The sequence below is a fragment of the Triticum urartu genome, chromosome 1A, assembly GCF_056163025.1.
Source record: "Triticum urartu cultivar PI428250 chromosome 1A, HENAU_Tu73, whole genome shotgun sequence".
NCBI lineage: Eukaryota > Viridiplantae > Streptophyta > Magnoliopsida > Poales > Poaceae > Triticum > Triticum urartu.
In genome coordinates this window covers 413,969,866-413,978,167 of record NC_141873.1, presented here as the reverse complement: position 1 = coordinate 413,978,167, position 8,302 = coordinate 413,969,866, and positions in this window count along the sequence as shown.

Sequence of the window (8,302 nt, the reverse complement as noted above, 5' to 3'; positions counted from 1 at the left end):
GATAGGGCCCTCGGCCACCATCCAAACCTCGACGTATCGTCACCAAACCATGTATTTATGATTAAATAGGTAATTATGTAACTAGAAATGATTTTTGGAAAAAAAAATAGCAAACTATGAGGCAGCTGCAGTTCAAATTTGATCCGCTTCCTCCTGAATCGGCAGGAATTTGTCTTTTTCACCAGAGGTGGATCAAAACTTTTGACACACAACCATTTTTTCAATTGTGCATTAAATATGGCCTAGTATTTTATAAAATTGATTAGGTCCAATTTTGCAACAAATATATGGTAGGTCCTTCACCAAAAAAACTCATTCCGAGCACTCAAAAATTGGAAAATGAATTTTCCGTACAAAGAAAATGAAAACTCCCTTAGGTAACATTGTTTTGAATTCCAAGATGCACCCTTGTGCACAATATGAGATCATTTGAACAAACTATGCCATGAATGTGGCCATAAGATTGATCATTTGGCTTGAAAGCCATGAATCTTCACACATGATAGCTCATTTCTGAGAACACATTTTTAAAATAATTGCCGTATTACAAGTTTATTATTTTTCGTAGAAAATTGATCACATATAATGACACAATGCGAAGGTTTTCCAATTTTTGATTTTTTTGAATTTTTTATGCCCGTTTCAAAATGCGGTCAAAATGGCGGGCTTGACCGTTCCTAGCTAGTGATTGAATCTTGGAAAACTTTTGATGTTTCTCTAATTAAATAGATACTTATGTACCTAGAAATGATTTTTGGAAAAAATAAAGATCAAACTATGAGGGAGCTGCAGTTCAAATTTGACCTGCTTCCTACTGAATCGGTGGGAATTTGTCTTTTTCACCTCAGGTGGATCCGAACTTTTTACACCCTACCATTTTGTCAATTGTGCATTCAATATGTCCTAGTATTTTATAAAATTGATTTGGTCCAATTTTGCAACAAATATATGCTAGGTCCTTCACACACAAAAAACTCATTTCGGGCACTCGGAAAATGGAAAATGAATTTTCCGTGCAAAGAAAATGAAAACTTCCTTAGGAAACATTGTTTGGAATTCCAAGATTCACCCTTGTGCACAATATGAGATCATTTGAACAAACTATGCCATGAGTGTGGCCATATGATTGATCATTTGGCTTGAAAGCCATGAATCTTCACATATGATAGCTCATTTCTGAGAACACCTTTTTAAAATAATTTCCGTAGTACAAGTTTTTTATTTTTCCTCGTAACTTGATCGCATATAATGACACGCGAAGGTTTTTCAATTTTTAGATTTTTTTGAATTTTTTATGCCAGTTTCAAAATGCGGTCAAAACGGCGGGCTTGACGGTTCCTAGCTAGTGGTTGAATCTTGGAAAACTTTTGATGTTTCTCTGATTAAATAGATACTTATGTAACTAGAAATGATTTTTGGAAAAAATAAAGAGCAAACTACAAGGCAGCTACAGTTCAAATTTGACCCGCTTCAAGCTGAATCGGCGAAAATTTGTCTTTTTCAAGAGAGGTGGTCAAAACTTTTTACACCCAAACATTTGGTCAATTGTGCATTAAATATGGCCTAGTATTTTAGAAAATTGAGTTGGTCCAATTTTGCAAAAAATATATGGTAGGTCCTTCACACAAAAAACTCATTTTGGGCACTCGGAAAATGGAAAATGAATTTCCCTGCAAAGAAAATGAAAACTTCCTTAGGAAACATTGTTTGGAATTCCAAGATGCACCCTTGTGCACAATATGAGATCATTTGAACAAACTATGCCATGAATGTGGCCATAAGATTGATCATTTGCCTTGAAAGCCATGAATCTTCACGCATGATAGCTCATTTCTGAGAACACTTTTTTAAAATAATTGTCGTGTTACAATTTTATTATTTTTCCTCGTAACTTGGTCAGATATAATGACACAATGCGAAGGTTTTCCAATTTTTTGATTTTTTTTGAATTTTTTATGCCCGTTTCAAAATGCGGTCAAAATGGCGGGCTTGACCGTTCCTAGCTAGTGGTTAAATCTTGGAAGTTTTTTGATGTTTCTCTGATTAAATAGATACTTATGTACCTAGAAATGATTTTTGTAAAAAGTAAAGAGCAGACTACAAGGCAGCTATAGTTCAAATTTGACCCGCTTCCAGCTGAATCAGCGAAAATTTGTCTTTTTCACGAGAGGTGGATCAAAACTTTTTCACCCAACCATTTGGTCAATTGTGCATTAAATATGGCCTAGTATTTTAGAAAATTGATTTGGTCCAATTTTGCAACAAATATATTATAGGTCCTTCACAAATTTTTTTATTTTGGGCACTCGAAAAATGGAAAATTGATTTTTCATGCAAACAAAATAAAAACTCCCGTTGTCAATATTGTTTGCGAATCCATGATGTAAACTTGTGCAAAATGTGATATCATTTGAACAAATATTTGCTAGGACTTTCACAAAAAAACTCATTTTGAGCACTGAAAAATGGAATGAATTTTTTTATCTTGAATCGATCACGACCAATTTATATGGTCATAAGGTCATCAAATGGTTTGCTGCATTCTGATTGGACCATGAGCATATCACGTGGATCACACATGAACCACCGTCGGATGCTTCCGGATCCAATGGCCCAAACCCACCCGAGCAGAAACCCCAGGTTTGGCCTCATGGACATTTTCCACCCACCCCTCGCCTCCATTCTTTCTTTCTTTCTCTCCCTCGCCCCTCAGATCCTCTCCCCTCTCCCCCGATGCAGATCCACCTCGCGCCCCCCGTCGCCACCACCCACCCCTCTGAACCTCGCTGCCACCCACCTCCGCCGCCGCCCTCACTCTCCCCTCGTCTCCCTCTTCCTCGACCAACCTCGCCACCGTGCAGGGGCTGGGTTGTCGCCGCGTGCTGTTCCTGCGGGTTGTCGCTGCGACGGCGACCTCCTCTCAACCAGCCCCGCCGCCGCCCTCCAGATCCAACCCAGCAGCTACCAGCTCAGGCCTAACCCCTACCACGCGGCCATGGCCATGGCAGGGAGAGCCCGAATCCCTACCCCGCGGTGGCTAGGGTTTCGGTCGCCTCCAACCTGATCTAGCGCGCGCGTGCGTGCTTCAACCCCATGGCTGGCTTGCTTGCCGGCGCGCGCGTGCGTGCTTCGATGCATAGCGCTCCATCCTCCCGATTCCCCATCATCTCCCACCACCACCAACCACAAACCAGACGACAGGTAAGGGAGGAGGAGAGCGGCGGCGAAGATGGTGTCACTAAAGCTGGAGAAGCGTCTGGCCTCGAGCGTCCTCAAGTGCGGCAAGGGCAAGGTCAACGAGATTTCCATGGCCAACTCCCGTAAGAGCATCGCCCTCTTCCCTCACCCCATCCACTCTCCCTCTTCGCGCATCTCGATTGTCGCATGGATTTCGTAGATCTGTGGCTGAGGTGGTCATCCGCGAGGCTTAGGTTGTTCGAGGCGGGTAGTGCGATGCTTGCTCGCGCTGCGCCCTCTCATTGATCGGATGAACATCCTCGTGTTGCTGGGATGAGTGTTCTTCGGGTAGCTGAGTATTTAGATGGAACATTATATAGCTGACCACTCTATGGGTTCGATTTTCTGTCGAGCTACCGTGATAGCTATGGGACTGTGATGTGCCACTTTGATGGTGTTTCCGATAGCAGATGAATCAGTGATTCATGTAGATGCTTCGTTTAGATTGAGTCTCCTCGCATGCTCTCAACTTATGTTGCCTAATTTACACATCTCGCAGTGTGTTAGTGTTAAATTCACTAGCTTGTATGCGTAAACTGCTGAATTTGGTAGTACGAATCCATATAGTTTGTGCATACAGGTCAGTCTTATGGGTGTCTCTTCATGTGATGAATGGGTTTCCTCTGTGCGGCCCTGGTAAATTGCAAAACATGTACAACGAGAGTTTGACCTTGTTTAAGAAATCCTTCTTGCACTTATAAGGCCTACTAACCTATCCATAGTACAAGTTTAATCATAAGGAACATGTTTCTCCATTAACTTGGCCATGGTAACTCAAGTTGTTCTACTGATGAAGCTAATAGAGTCGCTTGTTCTGTTGTTCCTTTACCTTCACACGAAATTTGGTTGGTCCCAGTTATAGTTTGCTTCGATTTTTGGTGTGATTTCTTAGCAAAGCTAGCATGTTTCCGTCGATAGGGGAAAGAAACTGACCAGGAAGTGCTGCTTCCGGGGGAAGGCCATCAGGAGGTGGTGGATGTGGCGCAACTGGGGAAGTTTTTGTATCTATGTATATTTATTTACTGTTATAACATGGATATGTATTTAGCTTTAATGTTAGTTGTAGCGTTAGCACATCCATATGTGGAAGAAAAGGGTTTGTGTATGTGTGCTTCTGGTTCAATTTTTTACATGGTTCCTTTGACGTCATTAGTCAAAATGGAGCAAGTTGTGTATGTGTGCATCACTTTATGGTTCAGTTTTGGATGACTGAATCCGGCTAGAGCAAACTGTCTCTGTGTATTTGAAAGTGCAACTATCCCTAGGTGGTTTTGGTAATTCCTAACAGCATATAGCTCATTGAGCTAACACTATTCCAAGATTAATATTTCAGGAAAAACTCAATTAATGGCATGGATGAGGAAGGTGGACCCCTAAAAATACTAAGGACAAAAAGATTGGCTCAAGCTCAAAGATCAAGACTCTACATTTTATATTTTAGTGATCCAAGATCACATTGAGTCTATAGGAAAAGCCAATACTATCAAGGAGGATGAGGTGTTGCTTGATGAGGTTCTTGCTTCATAGTTGAGGGAGTCCTGGATTAGGTGGTGTCCGGATGGCCGGACTATACCTTCAGCCGGACTCCTGGACTATGAAGATACAAGATTGAAGACTTCGTCCCGTGTCCGGAAGGGACTTTCCTTGGCCTGGAAGGCAAGCTTGGCGATATGGATATGCAGATCTCCTACCATTGTAACCGACTTTGTGTAACCCTAACCCTCTCCGGTGTCTATATAAACGGGAGGGTTTTAGTCCGTAGGACAACAGACAGAACAACAATCATACCATAGGCTAGCTTCTAGGGTTTAGCCTCTTCGATCCCGTGGTAGATCTACTCTTGTACTACCCATATCATCAATATCAATCAAGCAGGACGTAGGGTTTTACCTCCATCGAGAGGGCCCGAACCTGGGTAAAACTTTGTGTCCCTTGCCTCCTGTTACCATCCAGCCTATATGCACAGTTCGGGACCCCCTACCCGAGGTCCGCCGGTTTTGACACCGACAATAGTGCTTAGTGATATGCTCCAAAAACCCTCAACTACCTTGCCACATCCACATATGACCTAAACCAAAAGTCAAACTCAGCCCCACCGATTCTTTCTATCCGGCGCCACCGAGTTCAGATGTCATAGCCACTGCCACAAACCCTAGGCAAATCGGTCTCACCGATAGGGATCTCGGTCACACCGAGATGGGGTTGTAATCTTTCTGTTTCCCTTCATAATGTTTCGGTCCTACCGAGATGAGCGATCGGTCCCACCGAGATTGCAATGTAAACTCTCTGTTTCCCTTTTGTAACATTTTGGTCCCACCGAAATGAGCGATCGGTCCCACCGAGTTTACCTGACCAACTCTCTGGTTACCTTATTACCAAAATCGGTCCCACCGAGTTTGTGTAATCGGTCACATCGAGATTACATTATGCCCTAACCCTAACCATATCGGTCCCACCGAGTTGCACCTCAGTCCCACCAAAAATCCTAACAGTCACTAGGTTTGCTAAATCAGTCTGATCGAGTTTCTCAATTCGGTCTCACCGAGATTGGTAAATTGTGTGTAACGGTTAGTTTTTGTGTGGAGGCTATATATACCCCTCCACCCACTCTTCATTCGTGGAGAGAGCCATCAGAACATACCTACACTTCCAATACACATTTTCTGAGAGAGAACCACCTACTCATGTGTTGAGGCCAAGATATTCCATTCCCACCATATGAATCTTGATCTCTAGCCTTCCCCAAGTTGCTTTCCACTCAAATCTTCTTTCCACCAAATCCATATCATGTGAGAGAGAGTTGAGTGTTGGCGAGACTATCATTTGAAGCACAAGAGCAAGGAGTTCATCATCAACACACCATTTGTTACTTCTTGGAGAGTGGTGTCTCCTAGATTGGCTAGGTGTCACTTGGGAGCCTCTGACAATGATTGTGGAGTTGAACCAAGGAGTTTGTAAGCGCTAGGTGATCGCCTACTTCATGAAGATCTACCACTAGTGAGGCAAGTCCTTCATGGGCGATGGCCATGATGGGATAGACAAGGTTGCTTCTTCGTGGACCCTTCGTGGGTGGAGCCCTCAGTGGACTCGTGCAACTGTTACCCTTCGTGGGTTGAAGTCTCCATCAACGTGGATGTATGATAGCACCACCTACCGGAACCACGACAAAAACATCCATGTCTCCAATTGCGTTTGAATTCTCCAAACCCTTCCCTTTACATTCTTGCAAGTTGCATGCTTTACTTTCTGCTGCTCATAGACTCTTTGCATGCTTGCTTGAATTGTGTTAAGATTGCTTGACTTGTGCTAAGATAGCTAAAATCTGCCAGAGACTAACATTGGGAAAAGGATAGATTTTTAATTGGTCAAGTAGTCTAATCACCCCCACTCTAGACATACTTTCGATCCTACAGTATTGTATCATCTACACATCACTTTTGTTTCTCTAATTGTACAAGAGCACTCCCTCTGCACTCACTCATGTCACATAGATTAGCCTTGAATTTTAAAACATTTGTTGTGTTATAATAAACTGCCTTCTATTTGCTGGGGACGTTTACATGTACCACATGAACCAGCTCTTCCTACTAAAGGTTCTGTGCCCCAATTCCATCCTTCTGTTTAAATTTCTGAAATTTATATTCTGTAACTTGGATGGCTATGTTGCATTTTCAATTCTTGCTTTGTTAAATTTGAGGCTATGTTGCATTTGTAGTTCTTGAGATTGATGTCAATGGTATATAGAAAGCAAAAAAATTGTTGCCACATAATGATGTTATGGTACCCCCAGCAAGTAATATGCTTGAATCAATATGATTTTTCCTGATTGTAATTATCTTATATTATCGTGATGTTAGCAGGTATGTGCGAGTCGACCGTCCGGTGGCAGTCCCTATGGAATGGGCAGTGGACTACTCCCTTGGCCAGGCGTACCTGTGTCATGCGGGTTCTGATCATGTACAACGGCACACTTTCCAGCGTCGGCCTGAGCAAACGATGATGCAAGGCTGCTCCTCTCCTACTACATGTCTTCATTGACTTGATTCTTTGACATGGAGATATTTAAAGCCTTCACTTGTTCATTGTGTCATCTACTGATTACATCTATGTTTTTTTGCAAAGCACGTAATGGTTTTGAGTAGTTTATCATGGCCTGATGGAACGTTCATGTCATTAGCATGTATGTATACACTATTACAGCAGCCAAATGCAATCCATTTTATTAAATGTGTTCTGGTTAGGATTTGGTCATGCCATGACTTTGTTGTTCTATTTTCTATGAATCTAGTCACTACTTCTAGAGGAAAATTATCCTTACTCATATTGAGCTTTCCATCTACTTGAGGCAACTGCAGGATGGTAAAATTCTTGCTTTGTTTCTGCAGTCACGACCAGGAACCAAGAGAAAGCATAGGTTGCTTGGGTGCATGCTAGAGGCTAGAGCTGCAGGAGGTTCAGTTACATGCTCTTAGTTTTTTTTCCTTCAATGCTACGTTGTGGTAGCCATGCTGTATGTTTCCAGGTTTTCTAACTATATGCAAAACTTCCTATAGGCTCGGCGGGAGCATCCTGCTGCTTGGCGTTGGACGACAAGGACTTCCTCGCACACGATTTGTCTTCTAAGATTTACGGAATCAAGGTAATCTCACTCTCTCCGACCCTGGTTGTCTTGTGGGTATGGTTGCTGTAGATGGTGGTCTGTGTGGATCTTGTTATACTGAGGGTGTTATGATGGTGGTGGCATGAAAGAAGGGAAGAAATTCTTAGCAATCTGTTTCCTGTAGTATTTAACTGTTTACATTATGAAATGTGTGGACAGTAGGTATGTTTCCCAGGTTATATGGTAATAATTGTACACCTTATCGTTGAGTTTGGTCTGTGTTTATAGAATGACAAGGTTGGTTAATTAAGCCCTGCCTGTATCTTTTAGAGTTTACCTCATTGGTAGCATATTCAGCTGTATTAATTAATATTGTACATGTTGGAGAATTTGGACGATGATAACAAACTGTAACCATGAATACTCAAATAGAAACTTAAACAACCATCTTGTTTAATTTGGTGA